Source organism: Bidens hawaiensis, unplaced genomic scaffold (genome assembly GCF_021521415.1).
Source record: "Bidens hawaiensis isolate Kalapana, Puna unplaced genomic scaffold, B.hawaiensis_p1.1 tig00021988_1, whole genome shotgun sequence".
Taxonomy (NCBI): domain Eukaryota; kingdom Viridiplantae; phylum Streptophyta; class Magnoliopsida; order Asterales; family Asteraceae; genus Bidens; species Bidens hawaiensis.
In genome coordinates, this window is record NW_027493402.1 from 280,917 (window position 1) to 308,841 (window position 27,925).

The 27,925-nt window shown below is 34.6% G+C and overlaps 1 protein-coding gene and 1 pseudogene across 2 annotated transcripts in view; one reads left to right on the forward strand and one right to left on the reverse strand.

The window, feature by feature from the left end:
• LOC143564327 (purple acid phosphatase 8-like) overlaps window positions 1-27,925 on the forward strand; it is a 100,948-nt gene that overhangs the window by 21,577 nt on the left and 51,446 nt on the right. The window lies entirely within an intron of this gene.
• On the reverse strand, window positions 16,177-27,636 carry LOC143564333 (type IV inositol polyphosphate 5-phosphatase 9-like; annotated as a pseudogene). Its single transcript, XR_013140849.1, has 7 exons — window positions 27,509-27,636; window positions 27,298-27,405; window positions 26,949-27,216; window positions 26,687-26,875; window positions 16,635-16,743; window positions 16,427-16,563; window positions 16,177-16,338 (listed from the first exon to the last, which is right to left on the reverse strand). The product of XR_013140849.1 is annotated as a type IV inositol polyphosphate 5-phosphatase 9-like (transcript).

Genomic DNA, 27,925 nt, shown 5'->3' on the forward strand with positions numbered 1-27,925 from the left:
CCACTGGAAGCTTCATTCTCCCCTCTCGAGGTATACTTATTACTGCGCATAAGTGATCTTGGTACACAAATGTTACTCCTGTTGGTGTTGGGAACCCCAATGCGCCATGCGCTGGTGACGGTATGGCGTTGAATTGGGCAATCGTTCCTCTGCCCAAGATCATACTATGGCATGAAGTGGTGGGCAAGACCAGGAAGTTGACAATTTCAGCTCGCTTGTGCTTCTCATCCCCCATAGTTAGTTCAAATTGTATCTGACCTAGGGGGTGAATAATTTCGTTTGAGACACCCGAGATTGGTGCACTCACAACTTCAAGCCTTGCTTGGTCTTCTGGATCCAACTTCCTGAAACATTGCTCATACATGATGTCTGACTCACTACCGGTGTCCACCAGAACTCTTGACACCTCATAATGAGCGATGTGTGCAGTGATGACTAGAGGGCTGCTGATAGACGGGCCTCCTCTGATTCTTGGAAAGATTACTTGTTGCTCGCGCCAATCCCCTTGGATTTGCGCGCTTCTCTTCCTCGATCTTTGCCTTTGCCTTCTTCCTTCAGCTACACAGATTCTTTTGAATTTTTTACTGGCTGAGGCTCCGTCTGGTTGTTCGTTCTCTGGTCTTGGATTTTTTACCAGGTGAGCCAACTTGCCTGATTTCACATCTTTTTCGATCGCATCCTTCAAATGATGGCATGCATCAGTGTTATGCCCTGTGGATTTGTGAAACTCACAATATTTGCCACTGTTCGGTGGTCCCTTATGGAGTAATGGCCTGGGGTTTTTAAACTGGACATTCTCTGTGCTTAACACTTGCGAAGGCGTTTTGGTGATGGGAGTCCATATTCTTGGTAGAGGTCTGTTAGGCTCTCTGCCGCCTTCCTTCTTGTCACCTTCTCCGCGATTAAGAATGTCTTTTTGGGGTTGGGGTGAACTTTTTTGCGCTTGCTTTTCTGTAGGAGAATAATTGGTTTGTTGCAACCTGGACCATATGGAGTTTTGTTTGCGCCTCTTTTCATTGTTGCGTGGTGCTTCTGTTTGATGCCCTTTATCTCTTGCTCTGTCTTGGGCAATTTGTTTTTCATTTCGCGCGAAGACTCGCGATGCTTCCATAAGCTTAGCCCAAGTGGTTGACATGCCTTCTCTGCTCACGAGAGCTCTGCGGAGTTGATCACTGCGCGCACCTTGTATAAAGGCCACGCGCAAGAGTTGTTCAGTGATGCCTCCAATTGCAAGAGATTCCTGATTGAAACGAGTTATGTAGTCTTCAATGGTTTCATCATTCCTGCGTACGCAGTGCATGATGTCATCGGGGTCGCGCGTGTGTCTGCGCTGCTGTACAAAGTGAGCCTGGAACTTTTCCAATAGCTCTTCGAACCCATCGATTTGTCCTGTCGGCAAGCTTTCGAACCAGACACGCGCTGCGCCCGTGAGGCAGCGAGCAAACATGTGACACCATGTTGGCATCGTCCAGGCTTTCTAATTTTCCAGTGTTATAAAAACCTTGTAAGAAATCATCTGGATCTGTTGTACCATCGTACTTGCCTAAACCACTTGGCATCTTGGTTTTGTGTTGAATGGGAGCCTTCGCAATGCGCTCAGCGAATTTTGAATGTTTTACCAAGATGGCTGGCCTATATGGTGTGGTTACGTCCACTTGCTCTTTCGCTTGTGGGTTGTATGGTGTGTATAAATCCATATCAGCTTTGGCTCCAGGTGCTATGTGCATGTGTGCGCGAAGCTGTGAACCTCCTGCATGAGTATCTCGTGTCTTCTTCATGCTTTGCACCTCTTCCTCATCACTAATATTAGCTTGTTCGGTGTGAACAGAATGACCGTCTTCCAGCGCGCGCGTCTTTTTTGTTGTTCCCTGAATGGTTTGTTTATCAAATGCGAGCCTTTGTGTTAAATCGGCTAACTTTTTGTGTTTTACCAACTCATTGTATTTGTCCATTAAACGCCGTTGTTCGTTTATGAGCCATTCTTTAGGGTCATTGGTTTCAACTTCCGGGCCATTGGTCCTTTTTGTTTTGCACCAGTCCGATTTTGGAACGTGAGATCGTCTGGGGGAGTTTCAGTTTGACTATGAGGTGTTGTGTTGAAGGGATGGTTACTGGTGGTGCGCGCAGTGTCACGCGGCGCCCTCAGAACCTGATGTCCCTCATTAACATCCTCAAGCTCATTATCCTCCAGAACTTGATCATTGTTTCGAACACCGGAAACCATGGTGAAGAGAAAATTGATGAAATAGTAGTTTTGTTGCCGTTGTAACAAGTGATGGCGCCAATGAAGAAGCGTGGATCGACTTACTTGTGTACGATCAACGTCCCTCGGGTACGAGTGTGCTATATCACCGATGGTTTTCCGAGATACGAGTTCTTCCACCTACAAAACGAACAGCACCGTGAGCTTACCCCTCAGAAAGGGACAGAGGGGTCCTTTTTGGGGTAACCCTCCGGTGTGAGAATCAGATATTGTAGGATGGGATAATCAGGATGTGAAAATGAGTAAAGGACTTAGAGTATATTTTCCTGCCCCTCTCCAACTGTGGAGGTGGTGTGGTATTTATAGTATTAGGGTTTCCAATGACTGGGCTCAGACCCTATTAGGGCCTTTTTGGCCTCCTCCTATTGCTTCGCGCCACGTGTACTTAGGACACCTGGTGCTTTTTCATTGATTATTCTCTGACCAAGGTATTTCACCTGACCCATGTGCCATCACGTGGTGGCACATGGGCTTTGCTGAGTTGTCCACCCTTCATTGGCAGCTGTCAACATCAGCACATTCTTTATTCCTTAAAAGATACCTTCTGGAAGGTTGCCTGATGAGTACAATCATGGTTGTCCTTATCCTGATTTGGATTAGACTATTGTCTCATTTGTTGTGTCGCTTACGCGCGGCCTTTATGCGCCTATCCCGGGGATGCGCAAGGTCTTCTCTTTATTCTCACAGATGTTTCATGCGCTTGCGCATATGTGATATGCGCCACGCGCAGATGTTTCATGCGCTTGCGCATAGGTTTTGGCTTTGTGTCTTCATGACATCCTGATTTCAAACCTTTTGTGTATATCTTGTGGGTTGACCCGCCCCGCTCGATGTTAAGGCGGGTGCATACCTCTTCACAATAATCCCTAATCGTACATTACGTACGCGACTCGCATCCCCGTCGATTTCAAATAACACGCGGTGGCAATATTGTAATATTAATTAAATCGTTGCTCCCATCGATTTCATCCACCTTCAACATAACCGTTCAGCAATCCGTCACCATCAAACGATCCTATCCACCTTCCACCATCCAAGGATTCCGTCCACCATACACCATCTTCCTCCGTCACGACCTGTTGATAAAATTGACCAATTGAAATTGAAATTGTTGAGCTAATTGACCAATTAAACTTTGAAATTGGTCCAATTAATCATCAATTTGAAGTTTCAATTGATCAATTTTGAGTTTTGAGTGATGGGTTTTAACTGAACGTTTAAAGTTTTAAGCGCCATTTGCAGAAACCCAGTTGCAGACGTTCCATATTTTGTTCATATGATCGAATCAATGATCAAATTAACGGTCGATTGACGATTATTTGATGATTATGAGATTATATGAAGTGATTTCAGTGTTCAATTTCATGTTTACAGGTGTTTAATTTTTTTTCTGTTAGTTTTAGAAGTTCTGAACACCCAGAACTTCTTAGAACTTCTAAACTTTTTTAACACCCAGAACTTTTTAGAACTTCTAAACTTTATTAGAACTTATAAACTTTTTTTTACAACCTGAACTTCTTAGAACGTATTAGAAAGTTTCAAAGATGTTCATTGTTTTTTGAACACCCAGAACTTCATTGAACGTTTTAGAACGTTTAAATATGCTCTTTTTTGGTCAGAACGTTTAAAAGTCTTCAGTTTTTGTAACATCCCAAATATTATAATATTTTAATAATAAATAAAGAAAGTTGCGTCGAGTTGTCGTGTGATAATATTTAATTAATAAATAATATATGAAAAGATCATGGACTTAGATTAATTAAAATGGATTAAGATGATGGATGAGCCTTAGGTCCATGGGCCTTGAGGGTATAAATACTCCCTTAAACCATTCCAAAACCCTAACTCTCATTTCATTCCATCATTTCCATAATCTCTACACACACTCAAGAACACACGCACCTCCATTGCTATATATAAACGCAAGAGAAAGAAGGAGATCCGAGACCAAATCAAGCTACCTATTATTAGATCTTCTACATATAAGATAGATCCAAGGATTTAAGTTCATAACCAAGCCAAACGACAACAAACGAACACAAAAGGTATGTTTTTGATCTTAAAGTTTACTTTTTTGAGACCGGTTAGCCTTGGAACTTAAACATATAGTAGATCGGGTTAAAACGAAACGTAAAGTAACGAGCTTTATGTTAAAACGAATTTAATTAACCAAAAATCATGTACGGCTCGTTAAAAGAAACCCTAGATCTAGTTTGTATGTTTTAAGATTAAAGGTCCAAACTTTATGATTTCCTGGGGTCGAGTCTTGGCCAAAAGGAGTCGTGAGGGCGTTTATGGGTGGGATAGCATCAAAATAAAGGTTTATGGGTCGGGTTAAAAGCACAAGTAATAATGGACATGGTGACCACCTCGTGTTACTGTTCATGTCCACAGCCCGCAATCCATCGATCTCGTCACTCTTGATTCGAGTACAACACTTAGCCGACTTCCTTGCTAAACTCGCTGCCCCGAGAAACCCGCATACAATTCCCTATCGCTCACAAAGAACTCGTTCACTTAATGGGACTCGGTTACAACAAAAAAATCGCATACATATACTTAAACACATAGACAACTCGCTTACAATACTCATACTCGCTTACAACGGGTCATCGATTACAATCAACTACAATCTGAAACTCGATTACAATTAAACTCACTTAAATCTGAAAATCGCTTACCCTGTAACTCTCACACAGTAGCTCGATTACAGATCCAATTACAACCGAGTTCGATTACAATCGAGCCTTTCACAAACCCGGTTACATTATATATATACATAAACTCGATTACACTGAAGGGGTCGATTACAGTGGCAACTCGCTTACACAGGGAATCGATTGCATGTTGAATGGTCGATTACAATTGAATCGCATACAATGTATGCGATTACTGCTGCAAGTGAATACAACTATCAGTCAGCCTGCAGACTCGATTCATCATCATCGAAATCATTATAATTGATTCAAGGGATTCGATTACCTTGGATCTGTTGTAAAGAAAAAAAAAAGAAGATGAAGAAGAAAGAAAATGAGCAGATGGTTATGATGAGGAGGTTGGGCTTTATAATATCAGACCCGGCCCAATTTCTAACCAGGCTCCTTGTTTTATCAAAACCCGGCCCAAATCTTAGCCAAGCCCGATTACAATCCAAGCCCTATTACGAATTCCTTACACTCGATCACGTATAGTTCGATTACATTACGGAGTGATTTGGTTAATTTGTAATTGATCTCGTTGAGAACCCGAGAGTACGTATACGTAAAAAGAAAAACTCGCTTAAGTGAACACCTAAGATCACACTTGGAGGTCCACAAGTGTGGGATAGCCCGCGTGTCCTATACATACACACACACGTCTAAATACGAACATACTTATAAACACATGACGGTTTACGAGGAAGGACGTGAACTCAATAAAGAAAAATAATATTAAAAGAATATTTAAATAACCGAGTCTTAAGATAATAATAAAATATTTTAGGAAAAAGAAATTAATAATAAAATAATTAAAAACCTCACATTAGGGTTTGTAAGAAATATAATAAGTAAATGAAATCTAAACAAGGCCAACCGATCATACCAAACTTAGTCATTTCCAACTAGGATACAAAAAAGATGAATATTAACACGCGTAACCTATATACAGTTAGCAGGGCGCGATTAAAGAAGGAAATTACGATAAACGAAGAAAGAAACAGGATCCATGTGAGTTTCTAGCCCCATTTCCTTGTTATGTTTTCGGAGCTGTGTGCATACTCGATGTGACAGTTAATACACTTACCTTAAATGGTAAGTGTATGCCATGTATGATATATGTGATAGATACGATTGATTTATTTCTTGTCGGTACGTGAACGATCTTCGGATATTGCACGTATTGCCAAGGGAAGAGATTAGTTCCTTACGTGGATTTTAAATAATAGCTTATATACAGTGTTCCTCCTATAGATAAATATATAGAGTTCCTTTTATGGATGATATATAATGTTCTTTCTATGGAAAGTATAGTGTTCTTTCTATGGATAGTATAGTGTTCCTTCTATGGAAAGTATATAGGGTGTTCCTTCTATGGATAATATATATATAGTGTTCCTTCTATGGATAATATATGTGTAATAGTTCTTTTAATAGATATTACGTGACGTTCCTCTTATGGATATTTATACAAAGATAAAGTATTAATACGTGTCTTCTGATACGTTAAGAAATATATGAGAATAAATTGTATGTTGCCTGATTAACTAGAACTCACTCAGCGTAGCTGACTTTTAGTATGCACGCAGGCGAGTAGAATGAAGCAGCTCGTTTGAATGGAACACATGGCAAGCGAATAAGAAACTGGCATCGGAAGACTCGAGACTTTTATCAGTTTATGTTTAATTACGTAGTTTTTGAAAGACAAAGATGTTGTTTAAGACGAGTTACGTAATGTTTTATGAAAGTTTTTATATTCCACGAAGTTTTAATAAACTCTGATTTATAGAACTGTGTTTATGAGTAAATCCAACGTCCAAATGTGAGGCACCGGTAACGAGGCCTTACAGTTTTGTTTCAGAACATTTAAATATAATATTTTGAACCCTAATCAGAGCTCGATTGAGTGCGTTATTTCTGCAAATCCATAATCGATTGATGATTCTAAAGCCTCTTACACATCAATTCGATTGATTAAATCATCAATTTTGGTGTTTATTTTGGTCAGAACGTTTAAACTTTGAGCAGAACATTTAAACATGAACCCTAATCATAGCTCAATTAAGTGTGTTAATTTGTATTTTCATAATCGATTGATGATTCTAAAGCCACTTACACATCAATTCGATCGATTAAATCATCAATTTTTGATCAATTTGAAGATTTTTAATGTTCAGGGACGTTCTATTTCAATTTTGGTTTTTGACTTTAGAGATTTCATATTTTAAGCTGTGATTAGAGTTTAGAAATTGGATTAGATTGAGCGACAAGTTCCGAATTTGGATCAGAGTTGATTTGTAATCGACGAATTTTGATCGCGAACTACTGTTGGGTTATTTACGAAATTGCCACCGCGCGTTTTTTAATCAAACGCTCTGAAATGTCGCGTACCTAATGTATGATAAGCCATTATTGTACGTTAACTCACCCCTATAAATATATCATAATATGTGATGTATTTTTACACATATAATTAAACTTACAATCATGTGTTCTAAAAACATTATTAACACATACGTGTGAAATATAATAAATAAGGTTTGGACAAATATGAAATACCAAAGTCAAGAGGAAAGAAAAGGATCGAACATCTTATATTAATACACCGACACATGTCGTTTTCATGGTGGCTTTCTTATTGTACTTCTCACCCCATACAAACATATAATGTGAATGCGAGATGCTATATCTTTTTGGTTTCATCTCATATAGTGATATAGGTATAGGATGGGTACTTGCGAGTGCTAAGAAGTGGGGGTCAGATTATGTTAATATGGGTTCGGGTTTGAGTTCGAGATTAAAAGGATGGTCTTAAAGAAATCAGAAAAACATAATTTTATTTGGTTAAAAAAATTGTTTAATTAAGGTTCAAGCGACAGGTTTGGGTTTATTTTTGTAACACATTTATGTACTAACACTAATTATCATTAAAATTAACTGAGAAGTCTCTCAGATGCCTAGCATGTGAGGTCAGTTCGTCACTTTTTACTACATGACCCATTAAAAGTCCCTTCCGTCTTCACCTTTTGGCAGCAGCGAGACGCTTCAAGATTCCAACAGTTGTTCAAGTTCCAACTCAGACGCCTTCCATTGATCGTGTTATGTTGGCAATCCGAAAAGATGATTTCGATTTCGATTACGTTGCATATTGGAAGTATAATCAAAAGCTTTAATTATTTTTATTTTTATAAAACTCTTTGTGCGATTGAATTAAACGATGATGATGCTACTGATTTTTTGGTTTTAGGATTAATCCGTAGCTTTTATGTCTTAAAAGTTTGCCATGCATGCTGCTTTTCAGAGTTTCTTGATAACGTTTGCAGAAAGGTAAGGTTGATCATGTTGATTTGGTTAATATAGAACATTTATTTGTTATTGAATTAGACGTCATTGGTTTACAACCGACCCATCAATGTAACCTAGTTCTCAATTGAGTGTTAATGCTAGCTAGTTAGTGTTAGTGCCTAAGTGTGTGATAAAAATAAAGCATAGAATCCAAACCTGCTACTTGAAAATCTTAATACTCAAACTCGTTGCTTTTTAGAAATCATAGAGACTAACAACGTAATTAATTCATTTTTTTTCTTTTTTGTCAATGTTATTTTATTTTGTATTTCTAAAATAGAATATGATTATTAGGCCTAAGCTCGTCAAAGCCCATATCTCAATAGGCCTAACTCAAGCCAAAAATTTCAATTAGGCCTAAGATGCCATATCTATATTTTGTATAACTTATCTATCTTGACTATATCTATATACTCTTAATAAAAAAACCTACATGTTTTTGTTGAGGTGTCGCTCTCTCCTTCATCCTCATAATTTAAACCCGTTTTTTTTAAATATTCGTTGATTCATCAGTAGTTATGTCGACCATTCAACATCTAATGCTAGAAAGTATTCAATATCAGTACGCTATTCGTTCGATTTGGTGTTCTAGGGTTTCACCATGATCTATAATCAACTTGCAGTGTTGGTGTACTTAAATTGGCTACCATTTTGGCGTTCATGATTTCAATGATGATCAGGTCTTGCTTAATGTGATTGTCGTCGCTCTTAGCCCTATCGATTATAAAAAGAGGTTTGGATACTTTAAACATACCAATTCTACTTTCCCCATAAGGTTTCCATTAACTAATTCGGTTGCTTATCTAGAGGTTATATGTGTAACACCCCAATTTCACGTACACATTGTTGGATCGTTTGTATAGTTATTAGCGAGAACATGAGATCGATACCAGTTATTTTATCAACTTATGTATGGAGGTAAGAAACCAATGAAACGTGAAGGGGCTAGTTGAAACATTGATTTAATTACTTTTGAAAATTATTAGTTCAACTCTCTCTTGCGACCAGATTTTAGGACACGAGTTCGTGATCGATGGTTCTTGAACTCAACCTGATGACCGAGCTCCTCGCACTATCGGGTAAGAATTTATAAAACCATGTCTTATAGAGAGGATCAATTCTTTCGTTCTTGATGATAAATATTTCGGGTTTTGCGTTCTTGTAGGATTCTTGTCGGCGAGTCTATAAGATCTCGATGGAGGCTTCTTCTTTTTGTTAATCAGGTACGCGAACTGATTTCTTTTTGTTATTAGAAAAAATTATTTAAAATAAGTTGAAACTGGTGCTTGATATATTTAGGTGTTTGGCAGAGTAACCAGGGATTTTAATAAAACTAATGGTAATCACGTAATATACTTTAATTTTAAAAATTAAAATGCTCGTTTTTGTAATGTAATCTTTTTTTTTAAAATTAACGAGTGAAAAAATTATGACCCTTAAAAAATCGTTGGGCTGCTTAGTTTTAAATAAGGGTTAAATGTATAACTATTATATAATTTACAAAAAGCTGACTGAGGTTCGTACCAAACTTGTTACTATATTTTAAGAAAGTATAATATAATAAATGCAATGTTTTAAAAACCGGTATTTTATGCATACCGGATACGACTAAAAAACGGTACAACCGGTTGAACCGGGCTGTACCGGGAGGTTGAACCGGGTTGTATAGTTTACCCTATAAATTCATATAAATGCAAAAAAAAAAAAATACATGATTCCATATAAAATATCATCCAAATGTTAATCCATATATTCAAAACACGATATCAAAGCACTTGATTTTAAACAAAGTTTTTTTAAATAAAGACGTGCAATAGGTTTATGCCATCGAAGTGTTGTATGCATCAAGTTCACAATCGCTTAGAACACGATATTCACCATGTGTAATCAATTAACTACTATATTAAGATGATAAATAAAGCCAAATATAATCAACTATGAATCTCAATAAATGCAAGATTATTATAATAACTCATTTTAAACCATTAACACACATCATAAATAATAATAATAATAATAATAATAATAATAATAATAATCTTTGTGACATGGATGTAATCATGGTCAAATGAAGGATCATGGTCAACAAGTTTCTTACCAGAATGAACCATCCGGTGGTGAGGTTATTCCTTTGAGTGGTGAGAAATCAAAGTGAAATATCGTTATGTAAATGTTATGCTAGGTTAATGGTAATTGTAAAAAAATTGGGCCTGAAATACATAAAAATCCTATGGGCCTTTAATCCGGTTTAACGGTATGAACCGGTTTTTTATGAAAACCGGCCAGTTTGATGATCCTTAAAACCGCTCGAATATATCGGGTACAAAATACTGGTCTGTTAACCGAAATCCGGTTCAACTGCCCGGTTTAAACCGGTTTTTAAAACATTGAATAAATGTATAAAATGATCAAAATGGGCATAACTAAAAAAACAATATAATACAAAACATATATATATATATATATATATATTGAAAAGTTATTTAAGTAAATTAAATATTAAAAGTTTGTAGCTTTTTGTAAAAACTATTAGTATGAACAATATGAAGTTATTTTTTCAAACCTAAAAGCTTTAAGCACTTTCAACCAAGCAAAACAATAGCTTATATCTTAAAAAAAAGCTATATGTTTGATAATGAAGTAATAATTTACTAAGGGGGTGTTTGGGTTTCCTTTTTGAACCCTCCTTTTGGCTTTTTTAACTTTTGGAAGAAGTTAGTATGTTAATAAATGTTTGGTAACTCATAAGTTATTTTGTTTTCTAACTTTCATCATCATCATCATCATCGTACTCAGTATATCCCACCAATAGCAATGCTATGGTAGGGTCTGAGGAGGGTAAGATGTAGACAACCTTACCTCTACCCCATAGGGATAGAGAGGCTGCTTCCGATGAGACCCCCGGCTCGATAGTAGTTTTGCATCAAGCCTTGGACATAAGGCACATAGCACTCAATCATCGGGACACCGGCTGATTGGTGCATGTGCCCTTGTCTTTCGGCTATCAACGCCACCACATGATGCCTGATTAACCTTCCCCCACTTTTAACGTTATTTTCACGAGATTAGTAAAATAACGTCAAAATTAGTGCAATTTTAATTTTGCCCACCCGAGAGTTCACACATATATACATTATATGCGTGCACCGCCAGCAGGGCATTGTTTTCTAACTTTCACCAAGTGTAAAATAAAAGTTTCGGTAAAGTTAATATATTCTGACTTTTTGGACTTTAGGGTTAGGTGAGGAGTAATACCATTACAATTTACGTCCCCTGCAAGTCTCTCATCAAGTTATCATCCCTGCCATCATCAAAATCATTACAGCGCCACCATGCCCACCCTACAGTTATCAACGCCACCATCAGTACCATTACAGTTCTCTGCGAAACACCAATTTAGCAACTGCATCTCTCACCTAAATCTCTACCATCTTCAATTCAACACCAATTTAACGTCTGTGCTCTCAACTACATCCTTACTACCATCAATTTAACACCAATTTGACACCTGCGGCTCTCAACTATATCCCTACCATCATTAATTTAACCCTACCACCATCAATTAAAACCCTACAGTTATCAACTACACCCCCGGCTTCCCTCTCTTCGATTATAAAACACAAGGTGTAGTCCATTCCAATTGAATACCAATTTCTTTTCTTCTCAATCCGTCCCTCCACCAGGTTTGTACAATTCGGTTTTAGTATATTCGTTTGATTTTGTACTACTGTTTTGGTGTAGTTGTATGTGAATTTTTCTACTGTTATGTATAATAATAATAATAATTATTATTATTATTATTATTACTAATGTGTTAATAATTAGCTATGGGTTAATAATTTTCAAGTGCATTATTGTGACCAGCGATGTGGATTATTGTGGTTAAGTATATTGGTTAAATAGGTAATATTTTGAAATGCATTCTGTTGACTTAGGGTGTGTTTGATTATTATTTGCTAAACAGAATTGCAAACGTTGATAGATAATATGGTTAGAATATATACGTTATAGGGTCGAGTTACATACTAAATGAAAAATCTGTAGGAAGTGCAAAGAGAAAAAAAAAAACAATGGCAGTTTGTTTAGGTTTATAGAATGTGATTTTAGGACTACATTGATTTGCTGCCATGTATCAGATAATGGATGTAAACCGCCCAAATGTTGTTGCTTGTGAAAAATCAACTAAAACAAAAAAACCAAAATTCGTGTGGAATTATGATGCATTCAAGGAGTTTATCGATGTGTGCTTGCTTGAACTTAGAAAAAGGAATAGACCCGGTACTAACTTTAATAAGGTTGGGTGGGAGAATATAGCAAAAACCAGTATGAGAAAACATGCATAACCCTTGATAAAAAACAAATGGGACGCCATGAAAAGAGAATGGAAACTTTATGATCGCTTGATGAGACTTGAAATTGGGATCGGTGGGACGAGAAGCTTAATTGATGCATCGCCTGAGTGGTTGGAGGAGAAAATAAAGGTGATTTAAATTATTATTTTTAATAATTTGTTGTTATGATTGCATAGTGAAATCCATTTATATACACATTGAACACCGCTCATACATAATCTATTTATCTTGTAGGTTGATAAAGACTTTGCCAAATTTAGGGGCGCAAATTTGGAAATATTTGAGACTCATTTGCTCATTTGTTTCGGGATTCGGTTGCCGTAGGAGATCAAACTATGACTCCGTTACAATTTCAAAATATAGAGGGCAAAGGAGATAGTGATGAAATGAGTTTAGATGAGCCTTTGTTTCCTAGTTACTTTGAAAATAGTTTGACTAAATGGAAGTCTAAAAGTGTTGGCAAACAACGTTCAAAAAAGAGCAAAACTACATCTTTTGAGAACAAGCTAGATGTTGTGTTGGATGCCTTATCAACAAAAAGCATACAAACTTTTCCACCAAATGAACCCTTCCCAACAATTGAAGATTGCATGAACATTGTCAACACGTTTCCCGGTTTCGAAGAAGGTTCCAAAGAGTATGCACACGCATTGCATGCTTTCATCAAAATGCAAAATCGTAAAGCTTTTATGTATCCAACGACTCACGAAGCAAAGATGGAACTCCTTATGTTACTCTTGAAAGAATGATATTTCGTTTCACATTATATCATATCGTTTGACTCTATGTGTTGTTTTTCTACTTTTTCTATTTTTATGATCGTTTGACATTATGTGTTATTTCTACCTATGTTATCGTTTGACATTAATGTGTTATTGTTTTAATCTTAGATGTGTGTTATTGTTTGAGATTATGTGTTATTTCTTTTTTAAGTATAATGGAATCGCGGATATGAATGTAGTATGCATTATTTTGTTATTATTGTGTATTTGGGTGTTTTTTAACAATTCAAATGCAATATTAATATGGTCTAATTGAGAAATTATAAATATGTAAACGAATTTATATTATATATTTGTTCAAAAAAGTCTTTTTGAACTTTTCTTATAAGTTAAACCAAACATTTTTCTTATGAACTCCTTTTCAAAAAGTTATAAATTAAACCAAACACTTTTCTTATGAACTCCTTTACAAAAAGTTATATGTTATAAGGCCTTTTTATAAAAAGTCCTTTTGTCCTTAAAAAAACAATCTTAAACACACCCAAAATGTTTTATGGTTAAATATTAATTATTCCAACTCATAATAGCAATATTCTAATATTCTTTCAGTGATCATTGACTCTATATCATATAATTTTTAATTTGCCTAAATGGACATCGATATGATTACAAAAAAATAAAATAAAAAATGCACCTAATGATACGATTGAAAAGTGTTTCTTTGATAATACAATATATTAGCTTTTAAAAATGATGATAATTCATATGGGCCGAATAGATACGTGGAAAATATCAGCCCGTAATAGATAAATAGAGTATAATTAAGAAAACCGCACCAAACTGAAAAGGGCCCACTGCTCTTTATATCGTATTACCAAATTAGGCTGAACGGTGTGGGTGTTTCTTTGCCGCCCAAACTGCCATCGGCAAACACCACCCCCATCATTTTGGTGCCGCCAACGGTGAAAAAACCGTGGAACTTTTACCGATTATTCCACCGCTCAAATCCTCCCCTCCCTTTTAACTTTTTACCTGTGCCACCAAAACCAAAATTAACAATAGAAAACCCATTTGAAATAATCGATTGTTATACATGACGAATTCGTTCAAAATCTTGCGACATCCACAAAAGTTGTGATTTTTTTGAGAAGATGGTGGTTGAGTAGTTGGGCAGAGAAGATGATGGAGGTTGAGATAGAGAAGAAAGTGAAGTATTTTAATTTAATATTCTAATTATAATGTTTTTTTAACCACTTCAAATTATTTAAGTAGGTGTATTAGTTTTTAGTTAATAAGTTGTTTTTTAATAACTTTTTAAAATTATATTAACTACATAGGTTTGTTTGTATATTTTTTATGAATATCCCTGTATAAATTTTAACGAAAACAAATTTGTTTTGAAAAAAAAAATATAATTTTTGGTTTCATAAACGAATTTGGCACTTGTTTGTACCGGTAAGTTTGGCAAAATACATAAGTTTAATTTATCATTAATTTTACATTCATATTTTTTTATTATTAATTAATTTTTTCTAGTTTTATATATTATTATTATTTTATATGAAAATAGAGAGAAGTGATGAATTGGTAAATTAATAACCATTTCCATAGTATTGTGAAAGAAAGTTAAGTAGAGTGGGGTATGATGTGGCAGTGTAAATTGAGAAGCAAAATGGCATATACACCCAATAGCCTTAGGGGTAGCTGGTAAGTGGTAAGGCATAGGCGTATACGGTATACTTTAATGTTCATGACGTTAAAGTTGATTTAGTAAGGGATAACGAGTGGCATACTACTCTCTTCATTGGTTATGGGATGTTAAAGACAAGATGAGTTAAAATATTAACCGGCTTTAAAATCCTTTACACACACACTCAATAATTTAAGAATTAGTTGTACATTAAGAAAGTATGTGATGTGATGCGTATATGGAGTTAAGGGGTGCTTCTCTGTGTGCCCATAATTAACTACAAAACCAAATAATATGCAGTGAACCCATCGTTTAACTACAAAACCAAATATCTAGTCATTTTAAGTCATCTTATGATTAGTTATTGAACGTTTGTAGATATTGTATTATAATAATAATAGTTTGAATTTTCAATTAAATAATATTTTTATTTTACAAACTCAACCACGTAAACGAACGCATAGCCCAAATTAATCTATCACCCATCGGGGACGTGCCAGCTTTGGCATCCCAAGATACCATACTCAGGGAACGAAGATTATCGGGTGAGTCAGTGATCCATCAAGGATTCAAATAGTCGTTGAATTGAAAAAAAGTTATATTACACGAATGCATGCATGAAACAAGGGAAAACAGTTAAAAAGATGATCTAATCACAAGCTAGTTACATAAAATATTGTTTAACATATGATCTAATCACATATAATTTGGTAGGTCACATCAATTATTGCTCACTCTTTGCGTCATACCAATTATCACCGCACTCTTCAACTATTTCCTATTCAAAACTACAAAACGATGTACCAATTAAAATTTAAAATTGCAAGAAAATTACCGTTTTGCCCTTTTGAAGGAATTTCTAACTTATATTATTGGACAATTTGGTAATAGTTTTAAGGTTTATTTTCATCAACATCTGTCTAATCAAACATGATGTGGGATCACAATATTATAGTACACATAACTCTCAATAAATGTCACCAAAATATCTACAACTCGTTCTTACTTATTTATAAGCAAGCCAATCACTTTCCTCAGGTTACTTTTCTTTCTAATTTGAGAGCTTATTAGCCACAACTGGTTGAATATTCATCTCTCATTATGAGTTCTAACCCGACCCGTTGTAAAAATGCAAGTTCTGGCATCGTGATACTTAGCATCGCGTAGAGAATATAGCCTTCACGGGCCTATGATCTGACAATTTTTAGATTCAATTCTGTCGTATAGTATTTGCTTTAGGTCTTCACCCGTCCATATTATCCTATCACACCTATAATGTATGTGGACTCGTTCATAAAGTCTATATATTGCAAAATAAGTAAGCATGCGTCATTATATAAAAACGATGGGGATTTTACCATGCGGGCGCACGTTTTGTCTCATAATCCTTGCTGAAATATTCATCTGAGTCGGGAAAATATTTATAGGTAGGAGCAAAGTTGATTTCTCCTTCGTTCCATTCTTTAAATTGACCATTCACGAGCTCCAATCGCAACTTTGTTAAATAGAAAATCCGTTAAAACATTATTTCCCCCCATAAATTCTCTTTTATGTTATTTCAGTTACCTGATCGTATTCGATAAGCATACTCCAATCTTTCTTGTTTACCAACAACCTTGTCTCCTTGTCCGGCAATGAAATCCGATAATTGAAGTCTCCGAGCAACACTACAAGACTGCAGCTAAATATTTGTGAACCAAATAATTAAACATAAATAATGAATATACATTAAAAATTCTAGAGTTATTTGTCCTTGCTTCTATAACAAATGTGTGAAAAGAAAATTTAAGGATTAAAAATTGATTTAAGCATTTTATAGGTCGAAGGTGACCGACCAAGTCCCAAAGACGACGAAATGTGTTAAAAGAAAAAGCGACAACCTATGACTTTTTCGAAAAGTGCCTATAATAAAAATAATTGTTTCTTAAACTTAACCTTAGTTATTATCTAGCAACTTGATGATGCATAATTATTTTCTTTACCGTGAGAATCGATTATTGGCAAAACCACGATTCTCATTAATAATGAGAACAAGTAAAATGTAACACTTAAGTCGAATTATGACCTCAAAGTGGTTCAAAACAAAAATCTAGTTGAATTTTTATGGCCAAGGCCTAAGGGGTTTACACCGGTGGCCTCATTTTCCTTCATTCATCACGTCAACTTTCTCCTCATCATTCAACATTACCCTTCAACACCCTTGAACATAGGGGTATACATCATTTCTTCATTCTCCATTTCCTTTTTTTTAATTAATACCAAAAAGGAGAGGGAGAGTGCGTGACGGGAGTGACCATTGTCACCATCCTCACATCACGCATGACCAACAAAGGGGAGAGGCGGTGTTCCAGAGGTGTCACACACATGACCCCTCTGCCACATCGGATGCATGACTCATTTACCAACTCATCTCACGCGTGAGGAAAAAGGGGTTTACCCTGCAACCTAAACGAAACCTTCATTAGAAGGACACAGACGTTTGCCATTAGAGCATTCATAGTAGACTACCCATTCATAACCCTCAAATCTAACTAAAAATCGTCACTATTCCAATTTAAGAATATTTTTTTATTCAATATTTTTATTATTATATATCTTTCTTTCACTCACAAACTCATAAAAAATATTAAAAAATGATTATAAGGTGAATAGTAACCCTCAACTATAGGGGAGTAGTGTTGTTTCCCCTAACAAATTTAGGATTGATCGAGATGGGGACGATGGCTCCGATGGATAGTCAAATAACTTACACTTTTTTTTTCTTATTCACTTATAATTTAGATTTGAAGTTCATGATTAAAAGCTATTGTAAATGCTCTTACATGTGTAATTAAACATATGTAATATGATCATTAAAGCATTAAAATTTAATTTAACTGGAAGCCACATACCATTTAGATATTTAAGAACTAGGATGCATAGTATAATTAACTTGAAACTGACATAATTGGAGACGAAAGATATGTTGACGAACTTTTGTAGGAAAAGTCTATGTCAATTCAAAATTTTAAATCATTTTAGTTATTGTTTCGATATAATAATCAACACCAATCGTAAACTAAAGACAACTAGGAAATGCAGAACAATATAAAAACGATAATGTTAGCATCTTATAGTGATTGATTTATTTTTATGTACCGAGCAATTTAATTACATTTAAAATAAAAATAAATGAATTTTGTAGAAATACATATATAATGTTGTAAGTTATAGTGTAAGTAACCCTTCATTATTTAAATATAAAAATATCAATTTGTTACGTTGAGTTCTTTCATGAAACAATATTACTAGTTATTTTGATGTTAATTTAAAAAAAATATTTGAACCATGCATTTTACACCAGGCAAAATATATAATATTAGTTGTATCACTCAAAGAAATTAGAAGTATGATTAGTGGTTTGTGATTTAATCGTTTAAAAAATATAAATTTATTCCTACTAAGTAAACTATTAAACGGTACTTAATACTTAATAGAGACTCCACTCGTCCAATCATTTCAATTTGAGTTTCTACATAGAAAACAAAATATAGTTTTAGAAATATTTAATTAATGTACGCACAGTAAATATATTACATTATTAATCGGTGTTGCAAATTTACATCCTATATAATTATAAAATACACAATGAACATTTTTAAACCTTCAATATACATTCAAATTAAGGATTAATTGGTTGTGATAAGATTATTTACTATTTAGAGATCAGTGAAAGGTAACACAATGGTTATTAGAGGGGAATGAGCACTAGTGTGGGTAAGGTTTATGGGTTGTTTATTACATGGCAAATCCACCCTAACTATGTGGGTAGTTTGCCAAATTACAATTTGTGGCAAAGGTTTACCACATAGCAAACCCATTTGAGGTCTTTGAAAAATTAAACACTCATTAATTTTCAATGAAATTTTAATTTTAATTACATTTAATTGTTTATTTATTTTTAAATTTAAACAAAAAATGTCCTAGGGTACTTGTGAGTATGTGTTTCCGGTTATTTTATGGTTTGTGGTTACTTAAAGGTATAAATGAAATAATTGTGTATGATTGGTCGATGCATGAGTACTACCCATGAGTGCCCCGTCCTCTCTTATGTTTGGGTAAACATTCTTGCTTATTAATTTTTTACAACAAACTTTTTTTATTAGAACCACCGACTAACAATAAACTAGATAGACGACAAACAAGAAAATTACATGATTAATGAGGGTTAATTAACCACTCTATCCAAAATAATTTACACTTATATTTCCTACTCAAGTACCTCTAAAACAAAAAATAATAACTTTATCAAATAACAATTCTGTCTTTAAAAGACTCTTTGAGAAAAATGTGTCAAATGTCATGAATTTGACCCCTTAAAGACCAAGGTTCTTAGAGACAGAAGTTTTACATTTAGACCAATAACACCCAAACTAGTCACCATCATAACCCAGATAACACCAATAATTGCAATTACTTATGAAATTTATAAATTAATAGTTATTATTTAATTGACACAAATCTTGAAAACCATTGGACTATCTCCTTGATAAATTATTATCATTGGAAAAACAAAGTTGAATGTGAAACCCTTTTCTAGTTATAATTAAATATATTATTGTTCCCAATGCAAGTAACCATATTTTGTTTGAATTTGAGAAGCAATCTCAGTCGTTAAAAGTCATGAAATACCTTCTAGAAGGAGAGGTTACTAGCAGTTTTCTTACTTCAACTCCCGCTCACGTCTCTCCGCATAACACTCCTCTCAAACCCTAACATATACACAAATGAGGGGGCAGTTCCTCGCTCTCTCATACGCACATCTTCACTTAGACGAATTGTGATCATACAACAATCAATTAAGTTCCTCAGGCCAATGGTAAATTTATATTTCTACCAATCAACAATCTATTGTTACGATTTCAAAAGTTATTAGATTGCTCCATTTTGATTATATATGGTTTTGGTAGGGATTATTATCTATAGAAATGGTAAGTTCAGGTTAGAGATCCTAATCTACATTTTATTCTTTGCTCGATCCAACATAAATTTGACTTGAAGGTAAACCAATATTCGATTGAACTTACAGGGTTAAACCTATTGTTCTTTAGGATTTATAGTTTTATTTGAAAATAATTATATAATTGCCATGACAAAAAAAACTTTCATGTGACTTAATCATGATATTTAGAATGTTCGTTTCTTCATGCTTTTTAGGCCGAACAGGACACCAATGAACTTCGCTTTACTCCGAGAGAAAAATGTAAGAATTTTGATGATAGTTTACATTTAAAAAATAAGTTGTTGTTTTTCCTAATTATAAATTATAATGCTGCAAGGTGATTTGAGGAGTCTGGATGAATGCCTACCCTTACTACAGGCTTACAAAGTGTTGATATCTTTAGATACCCACTCATGGTGGGATCTCGATGCTCCGATAACACACAAATGAGTTCCCGCTTTGGTAAATTAGCTATTCATATTTCTTCCTTTTACTTACAAGTAATGGATTAGCTTTTAATAAAAATAAAAACTAAATATATGATCACACATAATTTATAGTCCTTAACTCCTTATTAACTACATTAGCTTTTGAGTAACATCCATCAGTTTTTAGAACATTTTTGATTGAATCTTCTTATTTACTTTCAAATGTTATTTCTATATCAGGATGTATCATCAAAATTAATATTCTTTTAGTTTCAGGTTTATGCCAGTAAAAATCGAGAGTTGACTGTTTACATGCTCTAAAAAAGGATAGGTTTTATTACATACTTGCTGTATAGCAGGATGTTCTGATCTTAGATGTGTGAAACTTTTTTTTCCAGGGTTGCCCTTTCATAGCTTTTGCTGACTGTGATGCATTGAACAAGGCTATTGAACTCTATGGAACTGAATTTAATGGAGGAAACGTAATTGTGACGGAAGAAAACCAAGAGGTGAAGGAGAAAGTTCAGGACGTGGTGGAGTTTGTGGTGGCTTTAATTCATGGCATGAGTGGCGTAAGAGGTAGGTTTGGTGGCGGAGATGGTGGTTGTGGTGGCAGCACAGGACGTGGACCTAGCGCGCCTCGCTTGACAACACCCGTTAAAGGTATATGCTCTTTATATTCCCTTTTTAGTTTAACCAAGTCATTAGGCAAAAGCAGATTCTTACAAGCAAATGGTTTTCTTTTTCAGGAAAGAAGACAACTTTCGGTGACGATTAAATCTTAAACGAGTGTTCATGTCGTTTGAAGAATATAGCCGGAGAGCTCGGTAACCATATGTTTCAAGTATAGGACAAATGGTGGCAAATGATTGATTAAACTTGCAAATTTAAAAAGAGGAAAATGGAGTTTGTTTCTAGTGTTGCAGTTAGTTTTCTTTCATTAAAGCAACTACAACAGTCATGTTATATACATATATGTTTTTGATATGAAGTGAATACTTTGCAGTTTGCAGAATGATTCAAGGGTGTTATTAATGTTAATTTAGTAAAGCATTTTTGGGTGAATATATTGGTTAAGTTTTAATTTTATTAATACTAAGAAGTTAAAATACATCTACTAGAAACTTGGTTCTGTATTATACAAATAATGTGAATAAAATATACTTATGTCATAATAACGTTAAAATGCCCGTCCACCGGACGGGTATGAAACTAGTTATATAATGTTCCAGCTTTTATTATGCAGTAACTTATCGACAAATCAGAAACATTAGAGTATCAAACAATAATAAATCCAGGACCTTCTATTACTTATGTCGTATTCGCACTTTATTAGTTGTACCCTAATTTTAATGGCAAAGCTAATGTTTTATCAAAAGCAGATCACTTTATTAGTTATATTAACTAATTAATAGTAACCAAATTTCAAACACATGCTTTTAAGTTACTTAATCTGATCTCTTTTAACATTTATAAAAATTTGTCAAACAACACAATAATAATATAATGACTTTAGTGGTCTTAAAATCAATTCTAAGTAATTTCATTCAATTTACATCGAAGTAGAAGTCAGTTAAGCTGTGCTATTTATCACTTTTGCAAAACAAAACTAATTTGAATATAAAGATCTTGGATCAATGGGTTGATGGTCCATTGACAAAAACAAAGTTTTAAACACCTTGGGTTGAAACGTTATAGAAGATCTTAGATTCAAATCCCATGAACAACAAAAGTTAAAAATTCGATTAAAAAAATATAATTATCTTAGGTTATAACATTACAATGCCTCCACTAAAAAGTATGTATGGTTACTCTATTTTTTGTTTTATTTATTTATTTTAAAAATAATATATGTTATAACTAGTCTGTTTTGTTTTTACCTTTAATGTTTTTTTTTCAAAACTTAAATAACTCATATAAACCTTGAAATAAAAAAAAATGCTATTCACAGACTTTACCCCTATTATTTTCTCTTTCGTCGATAGTCATTAATTAAGGTACACCTTAGTTTTTTTTTGAATGGTTTATAAGATTTAGTATTACATATAAATCGGTTTTTTTTTACCTATATTCCAATATAAACTTAAAAAAGCGAGTTTTATTTTATTGAAAAATATATTTTTATGGTTTTGGAATATTAAATAAAACTTTATGTGAAATACAAGTTAATGAAATTTATATATAAGAAAATTTAAAAATATCTTAATTAAATACGAAGAAAAGGTTTAAAATCTAGGGTTACTAACATTAATCTTAGAATTACCTCTCAGTGAGATTTCATTAATATTTCATTATGGAAAACTAAATTAATGGGACAACTATAGATATAAATCATTTAATATATCAATGACTAATAATATTTTAAACATCTACTTTTATATACATGTGTTTATGTTATGTACACAGAAAAACCGTAGAACTAATTTGTTTATACATTTTTTTTCCTAATTTTAAACATATACGTAAATATACATTACTTGCAACATTCCTATATGGCTATATATACATGATTTACAAATGTATATAAAAACGATTTTTTTTACATATTATTTGGAATGTTAGAAGAGATAATAAAATAGCATTTGAATTCTTATTTGAAATTTCCTAAATGAAAAATAAGTATGTATACTGTCCTTAATTTCTGTTCTCACATAAAGTTATGATCTTCTTGTAAAACTTGGAGCAACACCAACTTGAAGGACCCGAATGGTTAATACGAAAAGTATAAGGGTGGTACGGAAGATCTCAAGGGGCGGTTTGGTGGAGATCCAAAGTTTAGGGACCAAGTTGAATAACTTGGTGTCATAGTTATATTTTATTTATTATTAAATAAATTAGAAGTCTAGTATGATTATGTTTCCTAGTTTGAGTAGGATAGAATTGTGGGTGCTATATAAACCCATCATTAGTTTTCTTTTGTTGAGAGTAGAGAAGAGTAGAGAGAGTAGAAAAGTATTTTGTTCTTGTTTCCTATTAATGAAAAGAGTCGTATAAACGTTTTATGCAATATCGTGTTTGGTGTTCTTGATTCACTTGTCTAAGGTTTAACAAGTGGTATCAGAGCCTAACGATCCAGGCTCGTGTTTTCGATCGACAACAAGTCTTGATTGCGGTAGTGGTTCCAATCAAAGACATAAGAGGTTAGAAAATCGATCGAAGAAAAAGGAGAGTGTTAGATGATGAAAAGAAGAGAAGATTTGGTTGTGCTTTGTTTCTTGCGTGGCAAATAATAAAGAGGCCAGGAAAAGTTATTTGTTTTTGAGCTATACTCAAAAGGTGAAGTAGGTAGTCGGTGAAAAATAATATTGCTGCTCAATATATAATATATTGATTTATTTTGTGTTCACCCATATGATCACCACAAAGTCCAAACCACAATTTTATTTATAATTGCGCTGTTGAGATTTACATCACCGCGGCCCCACACAATATGTTTGTGTTTTTGTCCTACATGAATTAACCTATACATCAAAATTCAATATCCACGTTTTGATTTGTGAGATATTATAGCACTATTTCTGTCAGCACCGTTTGATCACCAGTGTTTCTGGGGATAGTTATTTTCGCAAAGAAGCGTTGTTCATAACTTAAAAGAAACCGATCACAGTTGTAGCAAAGGAATCGATTGCAGCAAGAATCATAACAACAAATCCAAAACGATGGCAGAATTCCAGGTCGTAGGAGGAAGCAAGAAACTGAATCAAAGCAACTACAAACAATGGTCGACATGCATTAAATCGTATCTTCAAGGTTAAGATCTTTGGCAGGTAACGAACGGTACCGAGACGAGACAACCTGCAAACGATATTAACGGTGGTATCGGGAAGTGGCAGGTGAAAGCGGGCCCGAGCGATGTTTATCATCAAGACGACGGTGGATGATGATGTTCTTGATCACATTCAAGATCTCGAATACCCAAAGCAAGCGTGGGATACGCTAGAGACCTTATTCACGAAGAAGAACGATGCTCGATTGCAACTAGTCGAAGGTGAGTTGATGACGATTTCTCAAGGTGATCTTCCTATTTCACAATATTTTCGTAAAGTGAAGAATTTGTGTCGTGAGATTGGAGAACTCGATCCACAGTCTCGGGTTAGCGATGCTCGTATGAAGCGGATACTCATCCACGGTTTAAGGCCGGAGTATCGTAGCTTTGTTACCGCTATTCAAGGGTGGGCGACCCAACCGAGTATAACCAAGTTCGAGAATATTCTTGCCGGACAATAAGCTTTAGCAAAACAGTTAGCCGGTGTGTCGATTAAAACCGAGAGCGAAGCCTTGTATGTCGGAAGGAAGGATAAGCATCGGTTTACTAAAAATAATAACCGTTATAGCGAGAAAGGTAAGAGTAAATATCGGGAGAACAAGAAACGTGACCGACCCAAGAAGAGAGAATGGAACTGGAAGGGTCGGGTTGAAAACTGTGAAGAAGATTCATCGGATGAAGAGAACGGAGACAAGGAATCAAGGTACCAACTAAAACAGTTTCCTTTTAGGTGCCATAAGTGTGGACAAAAAGGGCATATGGCAAGGTACTGTCGAGAGCCCAGGAGGAAGGTAATATAGCTGTGGTTAAAGAAGAAGAACCGTGGGATGTGGAGGCTAATATGGCCGAGGTTCAAGGAAAATACACAGTTGATACCGAATTCAAACTGAATCTGGTAGATGAATGGTTTGAAGAAGGCTCCTGTTGGTGGACAAGTCCGAAGGAAGTGTCAGAGTCGAATCAGTTAAAGGTAAACTTGGAATCATCTATTGTTATGTTGAATTTAGATGATGAGGAAATTTTGGTTGAAGAAGAAAATACGGTTGATCAAGACGTAACCGTAACCGTGACGGTAACCGAACAAGACGAGAGAGAAACCGTGTTTGAAGAAGTGCACGAGGAGGTAGCTCCGTCTCATGTTACGGGTGGTCATGGTGGAATAGAAAACGTTGAAGATCAACAAACCAACAAAGTTGACGTTGGAGTTTGCGTGAGGTTCATGCAAAGCTCGGGTGATCCGAATGAACGAACAAATGAAGAAGTTAAGTTCGAGAGGGAGCATGCATCAAGTGAGGATGAAAGAATTGCTTTGAGTACCATGACAGTTGGTCATGAAGTTGAGAAAGCAAAAGTTGTTTCCCATCTGGAATCGGGTGATGCAGCTTTAAACAGTGATAATCTCGAAACTAGCTTATTTATAACCGGGAAAAAGAATCCTAAAGGTAGAGTGAAAACGTCGAATCCAAGAATCAAGCTCAAGGACGTGCGAGCGTTACAAGGTGTGAAGGACCTTGGAGGAACAATGGAAGTTGGTATTGAGAGGGAGTGTAAAACTTGGAGCAACACCAACTTGGAGGACCCGAATGGTTAATACGAAAAGTATAAGGGTGGTACGGAAGATCTCAAGGGGCGGTTTGGTGGAGATCCAAAGTTTAGGGACCAAGTTGAATAACTTGGTGTCATAGTTATATTTTATTTATTATTAAATAAATTAGAAGTCTAGTAAGATTATGTTTCCTAGTTTGAGTAGGATAGAATTGTGGGTGCTATATAAACCCATCATTAGTTTTCTTTTGTTGAGAGTAGAGAAGAGTAGAGAGAGTAGAAAAGTATTTTGTTCTTGTTTTCTATTAATGAAAAGAGTCGTTTAAACGTTTTATGCAATATCGTATTTGGTGTTCTTGATTCACTTGTCTAAGGTTTAACACTTCTGTGTTGAACCATCTACTTAATTAACCTTTCATTCTCATTTGAAATGTGAGGTTTTAAGTTCGAAACAAAAATATGTAATACGTACAAACTTCTAACAAATTTTAATATGCACTAACTTAATATTTATATGTTATTAATGAATAAAATTTAATACACGAAACTTATTGTTAAAAAAAGAGTTGATGGTGGGAAATGATGACACATGCATAATAAGTTATTTTGCCCACTTAAGTAGAAGAGATTAGTATAATAATTATATATGTTAATTTACTTATCATTCAAAATATCTCATCTCCTTTCATTAACTTTGTTATTTAGCATTTCAAAACCATTTGGCTCCATTTTATACTCATGAAGCAATTTGGATCGCTAAAAGAGTCCATGGTGGAAGATACATATGCATTATGTATATTAGGTTACTTTGTCCACTTAAGTAAAGGAGACTAGTATATATATTATGTATATCTAATATTTGAATTATGAAATATATCAAGTTAAAACGTATGCGTACTCATGATCAAGAATCCCTCCGGGCAGGTGAACTGAAGATCCATTTGTTGTTGGGAAACTTGTACGTGAAATTATCTCATGTGCGTTCGAGTTTCTTTTGTTCGTCGCCTTCACCTCCTCCCGATGCAAGATGACTACATACAAAGCAGAAGCTTGTGTCGCGTAACAAGAATCGAACTGAAACCAAACCCTGTGTTACACATAAGAAGAAACAACATTAATTTGAATAGGAAATAATATATTAACTTTGATGCAATTTTTACCTTATTTCCTAGGAGACCCATGATGCCACAACCAACACATGAGACATTAGAATTTTGTACAAGTTGATAAAGATAGCTACGAACCCAAACCGATATTAGCAAACCAACCATTCTTTTACTGATGAGACACCGAAATTCGCTTTTAGGGGTCATGATTTTTGATTTATCGCTTAACGTCTTTCTGATCAAAAAGTTCCACTTCTTCGAAACATTATCCTTCTTCAACCCAAGAACATTAGAAGTTGTTAGAGGAACCACTTCTTGAAACCTTAAAACAACATTAGAGATACGTTAGTAAAATTGTTGCATGTTAATTAATTCCTATGAATTTAAGAAAAGAAAAAATTACCCAAGAACATATATATCACAAGTAGTATTTTGTGTATCCAACAAATCATCAATATTCAAATCTCTTGCGGGAGCTACACCTCCAACATTCCACGTGCTAACGAAAATACTTCAAATTGAAAAAATAAAAATAAACATAAAAAGATTTTATTTGTTACCGAAGATAGAATGCATCTTTTGAGACAATGAAACAAGCTAATTTAATGTCATACTTGTAGTTTTGTGTTGTAAGCAAACCATTAATGATAAGTTCCGGACTTGTCGGAAAATCGGTCACAGAGTTATTGCTGCTCATCATTCTGGTTAATATCTTTGTCCACGATGATAACCTTGGCCACATAATCTTAAACACAGCAACTTATCATATGATCAAACATCATTAAATATCTAGATATTTGTATGTATATATATATATTGAGAGAGAGACTTCTTTTGGCATGGCAATCATATATATGTAAACAAATTAATGATGGGAGGTTAATGGGAGAGAGAGCAAGTAGGAATTTAAAAACAATACAAGGCTAACACTGATTCATCTGTATTTTGGAGGGAGAGCAAGTAGGAATTTAAAAACTATAGTGATTCATCTGTACATGACTTTGTTTTAGACCTATTAAACAGAATAATGT